The sequence below is a fragment of the Notamacropus eugenii genome, chromosome 2 (assembly GCF_028372415.1).
Source record: "Notamacropus eugenii isolate mMacEug1 chromosome 2, mMacEug1.pri_v2, whole genome shotgun sequence".
NCBI lineage: Eukaryota > Metazoa > Chordata > Mammalia > Diprotodontia > Macropodidae > Notamacropus > Notamacropus eugenii.
Genome location: NC_092873.1, coordinates 31,585,548 through 31,601,584, shown reverse-complemented (window position 1 = coordinate 31,601,584; position 16,037 = coordinate 31,585,548).

The window sequence follows — 16,037 nt, the reverse complement described above, 5'->3', positions numbered from 1 at the left end:
AATCAGATAGACAGAAATAAATGATACATACATACATACATACATACATACATACATACATACATATATACATACATAAATGATAGATAGGTGGATCGATGAGAGAGAGATAGCATTTACCAATCACTCAATATGTGCCAGGTACTGTGCCAAGTTGTAGTGATACAAATACAATAAAAGAGAAGGCCTCTGCCTTCAAGGGGCTTACATTCCAATGTGTGAAGACAACACATAAACGCAGTGCTGGGAAGTGGAGGAGGGGGATGTACATCCTGGAGTAGGGGAGAGACTTTATAATTACAAAGTGCCTTCACACTTCCTTTTCTAATCTGAGCCTAGTAATAACTCTGTGAATCTGTATGTGATATATATATATACATATATATATATATGTATATACATGCCTTCAGACATGACTATGTTCTAATAGAGAAATTGTCGTTCCTATCAGACATTAAAATTCAATAAATTCAATTAATTAACAATTTATTCAGTGCCTGTTGTGTAAAGATTACTATACCTGATTCTAGGGCAGATATAAATTATGAAAGACCAATATGCTGAGTAAGGGAGGTGATCATACTGTCTTCCCCCACACCACTCATAATACAGCTAGTGTACTGTGTCTAGTTCCCTGCATCACATAGCACAAAGAGCTCAGTTGAGTTGGGGTATGTCGAGAGAAATGTGACTAGAATGGTAAAGGAACTGAAATCCCTACTAGATGACTGGCTAAAGGAATTGGAGATGTTTAGACTGCAGTAAAGAAGACCAGATTAGAGGAAGATACAGGGATCTTCAAATCTATCAAGGGCAATCATTCAGAATAGAAATCAAAGGTTTGTTTTACTTGACTCTAGAAGGCAAAACTAGGACTAATGAGTACAATTTATAAGGAAGAATATGTTGGAAAAACATAGGTTTCCTCAATATGAGGGTCATGCTTAAATGGGCTGGGAATGTTCAAGCAGAGGCTATCTGGTCACCATAGCTGCTACAGGCGCTAGCTTTGATTTCGGTAGAGGCTAGACAGGACTATCTCCAAAGTCCCTCCCAACTCCTCAGGTACTATATAATCTAGCAGAGGATTCCATTTCAACACATTATGTAATACGAAATTGTACTTGAAGAGGCATTCTACTTAACAAATTTCTCTGTATGAGGTAACGAAGTAGAAAGAGTGCTCAACTTAAAATTTGAGAAGATCTGAGTCTGAATCCTGACACTGTCAGTTTATTTGTAAGAACAGGCAAGTCATGGAACTCTCTGAGTCTCAATTTCCTTATCTTTAACATGGGGGTGATAATATCAAACTACCTGTGTCTCAAGGCTGTTATAAGGAAAGCCTTGGTAAAATGTAAAGTTTCACTATACACCCATGAATTATTCTTGGTGACAAGGACGTAACATTTTGAATTGTTCATTGTTTTGCTTTTGCTTCTTTAGGTAGAGGACAGAGTCTATGTGAGAAGCTTCTGTGCTCCTGTGATCAGACTGCTGCCAAATGTATGGCTGCTGCAACATTCAATGAAAGTCACAGGCACTGGCGTATATACAGGTGCCAGGAGAATGGAGCACTGTGTGAAGACAGTAACTCTCAATGGCCTTTGCCTCCCACTGGTTTAGTGACCAGGAGCTAAACTTTGATGAAAACAGCAGTGAAGAGTTGTTGCTTCTCTCACACGGGGTTTCAGAAGAAAGAAAAGATTTCTGGGAAACTCATTTGACAATGCTGGTTCCACACCAGCCCACAGATAAGTATTTGAGTTTCCTTCTTCAGTGAAAAACACCAAAAGTAGGTCATCTACATCTATATTATTTCAAATTTAAGCTTTTTGAAGCCTTGGATGCCTCACCTGCTGAATCATCATAATAATGACTCTGCTACATTTTCCTCCCACAGGCATGATGGAAAGATTGATCGAGAAAATAAAGAAAGTGCTGTGAAAGTTACAAGTCCTACACACATACACGTGAAACATTATTATTGCCAGACTTCTTAGAATGCAAGACCAGAGGGCTCTGGATGTACCATTTTGTCTGATTTGTACTGCATGTATTGTATCATGGGAATTAAAGAAAAATTCAAATTAATTGTGTTTTTAGAACTTCACTTTAGATGACGATGCACAAGTGCTCCTGGGGGCATATATGGGAGAGTGAGTGAGAGGATCACTACCAGAACACTTAGCCTTTGAATGCTATTCCTGGCAAAGTTGAACCAATGATAAACCTGAAGTTAGCAGTTTAGGTAAGGGAAGTTTTACTTAAGTTATACCACTTACTTTCAGGCAACTAGGTAGCACAGTGGAGAGAGTGCTGGATCTGAAGTCAGGAAATCATCTTTCTGAGTTCAAATCTGGCCTTAGATACTTATTGTGTGACCCTGGGTAAGCCACTTAACCCTGTTTGCCTCAGTTTCCTTCCTCATGTGTAAAATGAACTGGAGAAGGAAATGGCACATCATTCCCACATCTTTGCCAAGAAAACTCTAAACAGGGTCATGATGAGGCAGACACAGCTGAAAAACAATTGAACAACAAAAACCCCCACTTATAGAAGTACACATGTGACTGAGTAACTAGTCATTTCTCAGTCCTAGAGGTAGAAATGTAATGTGGTGCACTGAGAAGAACTGAGCTGGGAGGCAGAAGACATAACTCATGGTGCAGTCACTGAGCAAATTGCTATCCCTCCCTGTTCCTCCATTGAGGGAACTGGACCCTTTATTAGCTCTAACAATATACGAGTACAATTCTACTCAATTTGAGTAAGATTCACCACCTGCATCAAGAGCTTTCTTTTATGGGGTTGTCTATGAGGAGCACAGTTTAGTCAGTGCAAAAAAAGATACTTCTTTAACAATAAAATACGTTCTCAACACTATGAAAAGAAATTTCAGTATATATGATTAGGCTTTTTTTGAGAGGATGAAGGCTTTCAGAGGTTTTGCGTAATTATGAACTATATGCTTCTATTTTACAACTTAAAGCCTACAAACTTTGGCTAGGAAAATTTTAAAGCTCTTATACGCTTACACCTTGGAGTGGGAAAAACATATACAATCTGAAAATACAATGATTAGAATTACAAGGAACTTCAGAGTTCATGTGGTCGGTGCCACCCTTATTTTATTCACGAGTTTTTATATATTTGGTGTTCATCCAAAATCTGCTCCAACATTCTTCATGATGGAGACCTTGTTACTTCTTAAGGCAATCTTTTTGGACCCTTTGTTGGGAAAGTCTTATCTCGAGCAAAACCTGCACCTTCACCTTCCGCGATCCCATTAATTTTGCATTCTGAGCCAAGGCATGCCATGAAGTGTAACATTAAATAACTTCCAGCACAAGGCACTCTAAGGAAACCATTTTTCTTCCATTCTCAACACTATCACTTTACTCTGCTGTCATTTGGAAACCACCAAAATACCTCGCCCACCTCCAGAAGTGCAGGACTCAAATTCTATCTAGAATTCCATTTCTTTAGATAAATGCTTTGTCAGTCTATGAAGTTAAAAAAACTTCTCATCCCTATTCCCAGCTACCAGATAAAGATTTTTAAATATTAGTCCTTTATATGTAATGGAAACATAACCTTTCTAGAGAAGAGGTGTTGAAAACTATGGAAGGAATGTGTCTACAACATGAGCTTTTTGAGGCATCTGAAAGTGATCAGAGGAGGACCAATGCTGGAAAGAACAGTGGAGGCTTGAGGGGCTGAATATCTATGAACTGATAATTTATGAAATTATGAAATGGGGGCAGGCATATCCAGTGTTTCGGATAGCTGCCAGAAAACACCATAAGTTGACAGTGAGAAAAGAAGTGGCAATAACACTTTAATTAAACCGAGTATGGGGCAAAAAATCCTGTAAAAGCAGAGACAAATGATGAAGAGTGGTACAGAGACAGATCTCATGGAAACGTATGGAGTGGATGGATGGCAAGGGGTGTGGAGTAAGGCATAGGGAAGGGGAGAGGCAGAGAATGTCACTCATGTAACTATGGGCTAGAGTTGGCCAGCAGAGGCCTGATTCAGATGGAACAGTACTGGGGGTGAGGAAGAAGCAAGAGTTTATTTTTTGTGGAAACAGACCAACTATCTATGACAGTTTGGAGATAGTTCATGGACATATCCACATCATCTCAAAGTCATCAGCACCTCTTGGATATTCTGCTGATGTGAAACTGCAGAGTCTGGATTTTGTCTGGAATTCACATTTCCCAGCATCAAAATCTTGACATCACAACCTAGATGGTTTCCTCTGATCTAGCACGTTACCGAGATATAAATTTTCATTAATGTATGATATAATTTGCAAATCATGCTCCTTTGACCTTTAAGACAGTTTGTACATAACTTTCAGGCTCCTCTTTGCAACCTCATTTCCTGGTATTGTCCCTTTATAGCGGTTACCTATAAATTTACTGACTATATTGATTAGAAGGAGAGGACCACAATAAGGTACAATTTTCACACAATCCACTTCGTTTGTTGCCTAATTTTACCAAAACTGTGTCCTGCTTAAACACATTTCCATGTGGAGCTAAGTCATTAGGAATTTAATATTCCCTAGGTTTAGGTGGCTCAATATCAGTCCTTTAAACAAGTACTTTTTTGGAAGCTATACTTAGGTATTTTGGAACAAACAGCTTGGTTACTTTGTGAAAGCTCCAATGCAATTGTAATTCTCTCTCTTCCATTCTATTTCCAGGCTTCCCAGTCTTTCTCTGAGACCCAGCTAAAATCCGATGTTCTGCAAGAAGCCTTTCTCATTACTGCTACATGTAAGTGACTTCCTTCGTTCCTTATCTAATATTTCACTAGATTATATTTTGTTTGCTCATAGTTCTTTGCCTGTTGCTTGGTTATCTGAAAGTTAAAAGGTCATAGAAGGCCACTTACCTTCAGATGAGTACGACATAATTTAGAAAGTGATGGTTTGGGTGGGAAAAGAAGAGAAAGGAGGAAGGAGGGTAAGGGGAACAAAAGGGAGAGGGAAGGCTCCTGCTCCAGGGGTGGGGGAAATCATAGCTTAAAAACTAGAAATTGATCTGTAGAGAAATATTTCAATTTGCCACTTTTAGAGATGAGGAAACTGGGGCCCAGAGAAGAAACTGTCTGAAGTTAGCAAATGTTTCTTCTACCCCCAAGTCTGGTGCCGTTTCATTGGTTAGAGATTTTAGAAAAGTTAATTGAACAAGCACATTTTATATATGCTAAGTTCTCGTGATTCAAAGAAAGGCAAAAAATAGATCTTATTCTCAAGGACTTTGAATTGTAATTGGGGAAGCAACATGTTCAGAAAGAACCCAGTTTTTATGTAGTCAAACCTATGCCTAAAAGAGTCTCCACTGTGATACAGTCTATGGGAGGTCAGGTGGCCTTTGGAAAATCACTGCTTTACACAAGGCAGACCATTTCAAATTTGAAGAGTTCTAACAATTATTTTTTTTCGGACTGCAAGTCCAAATTTGTCGCTGAGACTTCTACCCACTTATTTTGCTTCCACCCTCTGGAGCCATATGGAACAATGTAAATCCTTTCCCATGTGACACAGTTTTAAATGTTTAAAGACATTGTGTTCCAGTTTTGTCTTCTACAAGTTAAATATCTCCAGTTCAACTGACATTCTTTCATATGATGGAATCACTACCATTTACAATCCAGTTTGCACTTCTTTAGGTGCTGTCTAACTTATTTATGGCCTTTCAAAAAAGGAGAACTCAGAATGGAACCCAATGCTCCAGATGTCATCTGACATGGGCAGAGTGCATTGGGACATCTCATTACTAAAAGCTACAATTCCCTTAACGCAGCTCAATCACATTGCCTTTTTTGATTGCCGCATCAGTGTTGACTCAGTTCGACCTTAAATTCTGTTAAAACCTTTTCCCCCCTAATAATTACTACCCATGCCTACTTAACTTGTACCTGTAGAGTTGTTTATTGATGGAAAGTACAAATGGTTACAATTTTATTAAATTTGTATCCAATTTTATTTTTTAAAAATCCAATCCCTATATTCTATTGTGTTAAGATCTATTTTGGATGAATATTTTTTCTTACATTATGCTAGTTATACACAGTTCGAATAATCTAAAAATTAGTCATATCCGTCTATATCTTTGGGTCATTGACAAAAGTATTAAACAAACTGAGCAAAGATGCATGGGACATGGTAATAGAGAATTCTTTCCTTTTTGACATCAGCTCCTTAATCAATACTCTTTGAGGGATGTCATTAATGTTCCAAAGTCATCTAATGTCACTTCTAAACTTAGCTATGCCATCTGATTATACTATACTCTCGATCTTCTCCATCAGAACAACATGAGATAGTTTATCAAACTCTTCACCAAAATCTAGTGTGAGAGGGTATGGGTTCTTTTTGGTTGACCCACGTAGATAATGAGAGCTTATGTGGGTCTCTCTAGATGTGACTTTCAGGGAGGCAAAAGCAGATATTTCTAGAATCTCTTCCTTCCATCCTTCTCCAAGGAGTCTTTGATTCTTGCAAGGAAGGAAAGCAGGAGATTGGAAGTAGTAACTAGTCACTCTGCTCTTCTTAGAAACGGTTAAGATTTATAGTTTCTTCCTTAAATACTGAAAGTCTAGGGGAAATAATTTTTAGGCTTAAGCTACTCTTTTAAAAAAAAATTATTTTGAGTTCAAAGTTTTCTCCTTCTCTTCATTCCCCTCCCCCCATTAACTGAGAAGGTAATATGATACACATTGAAATGATGTAAAATATCTTCACATGACTTATGTTGCAAAACAGCAAGAAAAATGAAGTGAAAAGACATATGCTTCATTCTTCATTCAGAATTAATCAGTTCTCATTCTAGAGGTGAGTACCATTTCTCATCATGGGACTTTTAGAATTACCTTGGATCACTATATTAATTAGAATAGCCAAGTCTTTCATCGTTGATTAATGTTACAACAATGCTATTACTGTGTACACTACTGTGTAGTTCTTCTCACTTCATTTTCATCAGCTCCCAGATTTTTCTAAAATCATTTAGCTCATCATTTCTAATAGCACAGTAGTATTCCATCACAGTCATATACTACAACCTGTTCAGTCATTCCCCAACTTATGAGCAGCTTCTCAATGTTCAATTTTTCGCCACCTTTAGAGCAGCTACAAATATTTTTGTATATATTAATCATTTTACTTTTCCTTTGATCTCTTGGGGTTATAGAACTAGTACTTCTACTTCTGGGTCAAAGAATTTGATAGCTCTTTGGTCTTAATTCCAAATTGCTCTCCAAAAAGGTTGGACCATTTCATAACTCCACCAATAGTGCCATAGTGTAACTATTCTTCCACATCCCCTCTAACGTCTATTATTTTTGCTTTCTCTCATATTAGCTGGTCTGGAAATCATCTCAGACTTGTTCTGACTTGCATTTCTCAGATTCTTAATGATTTAGAGCATTTTATGACTCTTGATAGTTTTGATTTATTCTCCTGAAAACTTGTCTGTACCAACTGGATAATGGTTCCTATTTCTATAGATTGGGATCAGTTCCCCATATATTTGAGAAATGAAACTTTTATCTGAAGCAACTTGATGTCCAATATTTTCCCGTTTCCTGATTTAACTCTAATTTGGACTAAATTAGTTTTATTTGTTTAAAATTTTATTACATGCAATCAAAATTAGCCATTTTTCTTCCCATGCTATCTATTGATTTTTTGGTCATAAAATTTTCCTTATCTGCCAGGTAATTTGTCCCACGTTCCCCTAATTTGCCTATGATATCACCTTTCTCTTTCAACTTTTTCTCAGTACACGGTGTGAGATATTGGTTTATGACTGGTTTCTGCCAAATTGCTTTCCAGTTTTCTCAGAATTGCTTTTTGGTCAAATAATGACTTTTTGTCCCCAAGGTTTGAATTTTTGAGTTTATCAAATTCTAGATGACAGTGGTCATTTACCTCCCTCTATTGTGCACTTAATCTTTAACACTGTTTTACTACTGTCTTACCCAATGCTAGATTGTTTTGATGACTGTCACTTTGTAATATAATTAAATCTACCTTCTGCCTGTATTTTATATTGATTTCCTTGATATTCTTCACCTTTTGTTGTTCTACACAAATTTTGTTACTATTTCATCCAACACTATAAAATAACAGGGTGATTTGATTGGTATGGCACTGAAGAAATAAATGTCAGTAGAATTGTCTTTTGAGTTATATTGGTTTAGCCTGCCCACAAGCAATCAATAGTTCCCAGGTTATTTAGATCTTTTTATGTGAAAAGTGTTCTAAAATTGTATTCACATACTTTTGTATGTGTGTCTCTTCAAGTAGACTCCAAGTATTTTATACTGTCTGTAGTTATTTTAAATGGAATTTCTCCTTCCTCTTAATACTGGGTTTTCTTGGTAAAGTTTGGAAACGGTGATGATTTATTTGGGGTTTATTATATTTCCTGAAAATTTGCTGGAAATTTTAATTGTTTCAATTTGTTTTTTTTTTGCTTGATTGTCTAGTTCTTCATTATCCACAAAGAATGACAGTTTTGTTTCCCCACTGTCCATTTTTATTCCTGCAATTTCTTTTTCTTTTATTATTATAGCTACAATTTCCAATGTAATAATGAATAGTGGTGGTGATAATGGACATCTTTGCTTCACACTTGATCTTCTTGGAAAGCCTTCTAACTTATGTCCATAACAAATGTATGCTCTTGGTTTTAGAGTGATACTACTTACCATTTTAAGAAAGGCTCCATTTATTCCTATGCTTTCTGATGTCTTTAATAGGAATGGATGTATTTTGTTAAAACCTTTTTCTGTATTCATTAGTATAACCATATGATTTTGGTTGTTTTTGTTACTTAGAGGTCAACTACACTTATAGTTCTAGTGATGTAAAACCAGTTCTGCATTCCTGGTATAAATTCCACCTGATCACAGTGTTATGATCTTTGTGATATATTGCTGTAGTTTCCTTGGCGTTTTTTTTTTCTTTGAATTAGGAGTTCTGGAATTTGACAGTAATATTCCTAGGAGTTTCTATCTTCATATTTCTTTCAGGAGATGATTCCTGAATTTATTTTTGATTTTCTATTTTGCCTTTTGATTCTAGGAAATCAGGATAGATTTTCCTTAAAATTTCTTGAAATGTGTCTAGGTTCTTTTTTATGGCTTTTAAAATTTCCTCCCATTGATCTACTTTTCAATTCAGTTGTTTTTCCAATGAAATACTCATTTTTTCATACATTTTCATTCATTTGTCTTTATTCTGTTCCCTGATGTCTCATGGAGCCATTATCTTCTATTTGCCCAATTCTATTTTTTTTGAGGCAATTACGGTTAAGTGAATAACCTAGGGGCACAGAATTAGCAAGCGTCTCAGGCTGAATTGGAATTCAGGTCCTCCAGTCTTGAAGGCAAGAAAGTATTCTATCCACTGTACCATCTAGCTGCTCCTTAATTCTAACCTTTAATTAATTATTTTCTTCACTGAGGTTCTAAGGCTCTTTTTCCATTTGGACAATTCTACTTCTTAAAAGGTTTTTTTCATCAGCCTAGTTTTGTATCTCTTTTACAATTTGCTCAATTAAGTTTTGTAAGGTATTTCACCCTCCCTCAACCCGTTATTTTCTGCTCAACTTTTACCAAAATGTTTCTCTTTTCATAATTGTCTTGCATCGCTCTCCCATTCTTACTTGATTTTTAACATAATTTTTCTTTTGCTCTTTCTTTATCTCACTCAGAGATAATTTTTGAGCTTGTGTCTAGTCTGCATTTTTTCTTTGCGGCTTTGCTTCCAAATCTTTTTCTGCCAATGGCTTCTGAGTTTGTTATTGATTTGCCATTGTCAAAGCAGCTTTTTATGGTCAGGGTCTTTATTTGTTCTTTGCTCATTTTTCCAGCTTTTTTTTTTATCGACTTTGAACGCTTTATATTAAAGTTGGGAAGTAGGAGAGCTGTCCCTAGCTCGTTTTTTCTCAATCTGCTGTTTTCACAAATAATTCTCTGTGAAAATTTAGGATTTCCAAGATGTTGGAATGCAGAAAGACGCAGTCAATGCTACAACCTTCAAACCAAAGATCTGACAACACCACTGCACTCCTGCATGCCACCCCCACCAATGTCAAAGACCTTTTTTCATACCTCTTAAGTAAGCTGTCCTGTTCTGGAAAAAATATCTCACCCTGAGCTTTTGTTAGCTATACGACTCCAAAATTTAATTTGAGGGATTATTTTGAAGTTTTTGGTGTGGAATGTTAGGAGAGTTCAGCAGGAATGCTTATCTTGGTTGCACCCTCCCAGCTTCACTTTGGATAACTATTCCTTAATGGGAAAGAGGGTCCCAAGCCCTGTGTGTGTGTGTGCGTGTCTCTCTCTCTCTCTCTCTCTCTCACTCTCTCTCTCACACACACACACACACACACACACACACACGATGTGTAGATGTGTGCATTCACTAGTGCATGTATATGACGATACATTTAGTTATATCTACACATACACACAGGCATATATGTATGCACATATGAACGTACATGTGTGCATACACACATATACATATCTCCAAGTTTGACCCCATTCTGACGAAATGTATATTTCACAATGGAAAAATATAGCATAGCAGATAAATCCATTTGTTCAGGTTAACAAATTGGAAATTAGAGAAAAAATATGTAGAATATATGACAATCAATATATACAGTAGATGAGTCCTCCCATTGGGATTAAAAGAATTCAGCTCAACCAAGTGAGAGAGTCTCAGATATCTCCTATTCTGCACTCTTGTGATTCCAGTCTTCATAATTTTTCGAAGATCCCTGATAGTGACCAAGCAATCATTTTTTCCTCCAGTATCTGAGGATGTGTGTGAATCAATACTTGGACTGATTAAAGACAACAAAGTGACCTTATTATCTTAGACCTCACGTTCCTAGTAGCCATTTTTGTTCTGTTTTTTTTTCTAATCCAAGTCATGTTCCTTGGCAGAGAAAACAGAAGCAAAATAAACATTGGAGAAACACTTCAGACCATAGACCTCTTGCCAGTAATTGTCTCATCCATCTGGAAGAGCTGTCTTTATACCTACCTCCACTCATCCTCTTTCCTCTCACATGGCTTTAGAAACAAAAATTCTCATTTTCCTGCATTTAGCTTTCGTGGGCTAACTTGCTTCTGATTAAGGTAAAAGAGGATTCTTCAGATCAGCACTTTAACTTTGAGCTCATCTGAGACTAAATCAGTCTTAGAAATTCAAAGCTAGTAATTTATAAATTACCAATTAATTTAATAAAAATGACCTTATAAAGAAATAGAACTATGGAACTATAACCATCACTATATAACTATATATAAATATGTATATTCATATATGTCTGCATACATGTATATAGATATATAGATATGTATATGTCAAGATATATAGATAGGTAGAAAGATATGTGTATATATATCTATATATATAGATGTATATATGTGTGTGTATGTGTAGATACACACACACATACACACATATATACAACTGTATATATGTATGCAGTTATATGCAGGAGGTCTTCCCTGTGTGAACATGATTGGTACCTGGAAAAGGCCACTTCAAGCAAATCAACGGACAATATAGACCAGTATGTTTCATTGAAACAGTGGGAAAAATTTTGTTTCTGACCCTTTATTATACATTTTATTATACTAGGACACTGGCTCTGGCGTCACATCACTTCACTCCAAATCACACCTCTGTCATTTGCTACTTAGGTGACTTTCAGCTTTAATTAACATCCTTCGCCCTTCATTTCCTCATCATAAAATGAGGACTCAATAACTAAAATCTGGAGGACACTAAACGATTTTTAAGGTCTCTTTCAATTCTACACTTACAATCCTGAAAAATGAATCTAAAATCTACGAAAAGAAATTTATTTTATTTTATGTTTAACACAACGTTGGTGATGACTGCAACCCAGAGGTAATTCTTAGAATGAACAAAGATCAAATGTTACCAGAGAAAAAAGGGTTTCATCAATGTCCCTAAGATCTTCTTATATTCATATCATTCGCTTCTGAAATATCTACTGACAATCAGGAAGAAAAGGACCAGACAAAGACAAAATAGGATGGTCTTGGAAATATGTCAGTCTTAAGTATGAATGGTGGCATCTAATTGTATAAGTGGTCAATCCCTGAATATATATTCATGTTACAATTTTGGTTTGCCTCATCAACTTCCAGGGGAGGCAGCGTTAACGGATCTCTGTAGCATGAAATTTTGTGTTCAGATTGTGCCAGTAAAACGCACTAGACTATTACCATCACCTTTCAATTATTTGGGCAATATTCTGTGATCATAAATAGCAAGATAATTTCTCATCTGCGGACTGGTTAAAGTTTTCTCACTGGGAGTCCCCTAAGCAGCTCCCATGAAACAAATCCAGACTCAAACAAAATGTAACCTCATAACTTGGAGGACTCAAATAATAAATACCCAAATGATGACTAACATGTATTTGTATGTATATGAATACATAGCTTTTTCTGACTAAAATAAAATAAATAATAAAGTATTTAAATAGATGTATGCATACATACACAAATATGGAATTCATTGCTTCATTACTTGGCCATGAATTTATCTATTTATAATTACTTCTAATAAATAGGTTTGTGGGGGTGTGTGTATAAAAAATGATCAATTTTATTTCCCCACATTTTGAATGAAGCACCACTGTGTGCTAGAAAGTGCACTGAATTCCAAAAGGCGTCCCTTGTTTCAATGGAGAGTGGCAGAGCCCATTAAAGGCTCTGCCCGAACCCCAGTAAGCGTTCCTTGTGCACGAGTTGAACCTCAGCTATAGGGCAAGGAGAGGGGAAAGCTCAGCAAGCTTAAGGGAAAAGAAAGCTCACCTTGACTTGGAGAGGACTTGAGATGTCAGATTATGCTCTGGAGGAGTCGCCAAAAATATGATGAGGGTCAAGAAAGGTGCAGGAAGCGCTAGCGATCCCTGTCAACCTAGTCTGGAAAGGATTCACTGGACTCAAACAATCTTAAGTCAAGTAGGCAAAACAGTTTATTATTATTACACTTTTTAGCGGGCAAGAATACTTAGGGAACCTGCCATTTAAAGGAATTATAGATAAAGTTTATACAGATTATTGTATAGTAAGATGGGTGCCAAATACGCTAACTAGGTATTCTGTGGTGTGATTAGGGAATAGTCAGTTCTTAAAAGAACATGTACTTTAGGTATGTACTGTGTAGGTATTTTACTCAATATTTATCGGGAAATAGCCCAAGGGGGAGCTACATGGAGGTGTGGTTTTAAGTCTGAAACGTCACTAAGTCAAACGATAGTCAGGATTGATCATAAAAAATCATACTTCTGTTACCAATGTCTTCTTAGACAAGATTTATGTAAAGGAGCTCACATAAATCTAAGTTGAAGATGCGTATCACTGGTCAGCGAGGAATTAATGTCGCCATGAACCAGTGCACAGCTAGTTTAGTCAGCACGCAGCTGGCTCTAAGTGATAAATTCTATAGGTGCAGCTGGCTACTATGGTAGGAAGGGAGATAACGGTTCCTGCTGGGGCAGGCTGTCCTTGAACTGGAGGGAGACTGACTGAGAGAGTGTTTTGAGGTTAGAGAGAAATGTGATTTTTAAGAGAAATGTGATTTTTAAGAGAAATGTGATTTTAGAATTAGGGTCCAAGCACATGCACCCAAGCACCCCATCATAGTCATCCACCAGTTGTGAGTCCTCACTGCGTTATTCCTGCTCTCTCAGGGGAATTTGTGGTTAGCTCCTCAACCACAGCATGAAGTCTCTGGAATATTTAGGGTCTGGTTCTTCCTGCAGGTAGGACTGATGTGGGTAGAAACAGTGCCCTGAGAGGTAAAGTAATATTGATTGACTTTGTGAAGCCCTTGGTGCCCTAAACATCTCCCCTTACCACAACCTCCCCTTATCCTGGACCGTATGATTCCCCGTTCTCACCCCTCATCCTGGGGAAACAAAAAATTCCTGTTCCTACCCCTGATCCTGGGGAATGGGATTTCCTTACCATGTGTCCATCATAGTCCTCACCCTGTGTCTTTATCTTGCAAGACCCTAGATCTCCTACACCCACAAGGAAACCCTAAAGTCATCCTACATAAAACTGGTCCTTTTTCTAAAGCAAGGCCTTTGTTTAGCTCCTTACTAAATCTCAGCTTCTGCATCAATAAACCTCGCAATGGCTACAGAGAAGATCTAAGTGAATTCATTCACATTCTGAAGCAGTTCTCCCATCTCTCTTTCTTCAACAGGACCTGAGAGAATTCCAACACATGTTCTAATGATTACATGTAGAGGGCATGGCAGACTTTTTGATGATCTGTTTTCCTGGACAAACATTAGTCACTACAATTCAAACTGCTTCCTTTTTTCCTCTGTTCTCTAAGATGGTGTCTTCTTTTTCTTGACACCATTGCAGTCATAGTCTGTGGATTCTCCTGGTTCTGTTTACTTTGTATGAATGAGGAACAAAGAATGAATGGGAAAGCTTTTATTAGACGTTTATGAAATGAACTGGGAATACATTTAGAAAAGTAAGTCTGTCCTCAAGGAGTTTATATTTGAAGACAAAAAATAGAGGACATTCCAATTGTGAGTCAGATGGAAAGAGCTTCATTGACCTCAGGTTGCAGCATACAAAGGACCACAGGTGAGTATTTCTTAGCAATAAAAAGTTCAGAGGTTTCACTCTGGTGCTGGAGTTGCAGTTTCGCTTTTAAGCAAGGCTCCCTGGCTGAGGCCAAAGTATTTGAGGCTGAACAGTGAGGAGCCAATTTCCAGGAAGGAAGGAGGGAAAAGATGGGGAGCTATGAGAAGGCTTTGGAGGATGCCTTTAGGAGGGGTTGGAAGGAAGATCAGTCATGCTGGTCACTCATGGCAGGTAGGTCCATGGTCTCTGCCTCTCATTATATATATATAATACACACACACACACACACACACACACACACACACATCCCTCCACTGTTTAGATTGATCTGGTCCTAGTAGGTGCCATGGCTGCATTGACATTGAGGCTGAAAACCAAAATTGTTCCACCTTCATGGTAGCAGTCTTGTCCTTTGTGGAAATGGTAGCATGTGGAAAGTCTGATCTGACAACCAAGCTCTTGATCATGGATAGATCTTTCCTGTCATCACAGGATTCCCATGTGAAGACAGGAATAGCCATTTACTACCTTCAGCAGGGGGAAGCAGCTAGATGATTAAGTGAATAGAGTGCTGGGTTTTGAGTCAGGAAGACCTGAGTTCAAATGGCCTCAAACATTTACTGTGTGCCCTTGAGCAAGTCACTGAACCCAATTTGTCTAAGAGCCAACTAGGTGGCTCATGGTGTAGAGTACTGGGCCTTTAGGAGTCAGGAAGCTCTTAGGTCACATGGCCTCAGACATTTACGACCTGTGTGGCATTCTGCTCCCACAGTTCCTCATCTCCACAGAGTGGGAAGGCAAGCTTCATTTCCTAAATCTCTTGGACTAATCTCGAAGCTTAGTCATCAGAATTACAATGCTACTGTCTTTGGGCGTTTCATTTCCACTGTGATTTTCCTTTTTTGTGCTGTCCTCCTGATTATGTTCACTTAATTCAATTAGTCCACATACTTTTTCCCATCTTTCTCTGAATACCTGTCATGCACTATTCCCCTTTTGTTTTCTTTTCCATTTTTTTTCAGACCTGGGATTTTACTAGCAATTCTAGGTGTGTTAACTCCTTCCACTTGCGTAGATTCAATAACTCATCCGCAACCTTAGGGGCTTCTAGGAGAGCTGCCTCAGAACCCTGAAAGGTTAAATGACAATCCAATGGTTATACAGTTTGAATATGGCAGGGTAGAACCTGAACTCTCATTTTCCTGAACTCAAGGTTAGCCTTCTATCTACTGTGGCCTCCTGTGTCTCATCATTTTTTTCTGTGCAAATAATCTAGCACTTTCATGTAGGTATGTATTAGGTACATTTTGAAGAATTTATTTTATTGCTTTTTTCAGAAAGAT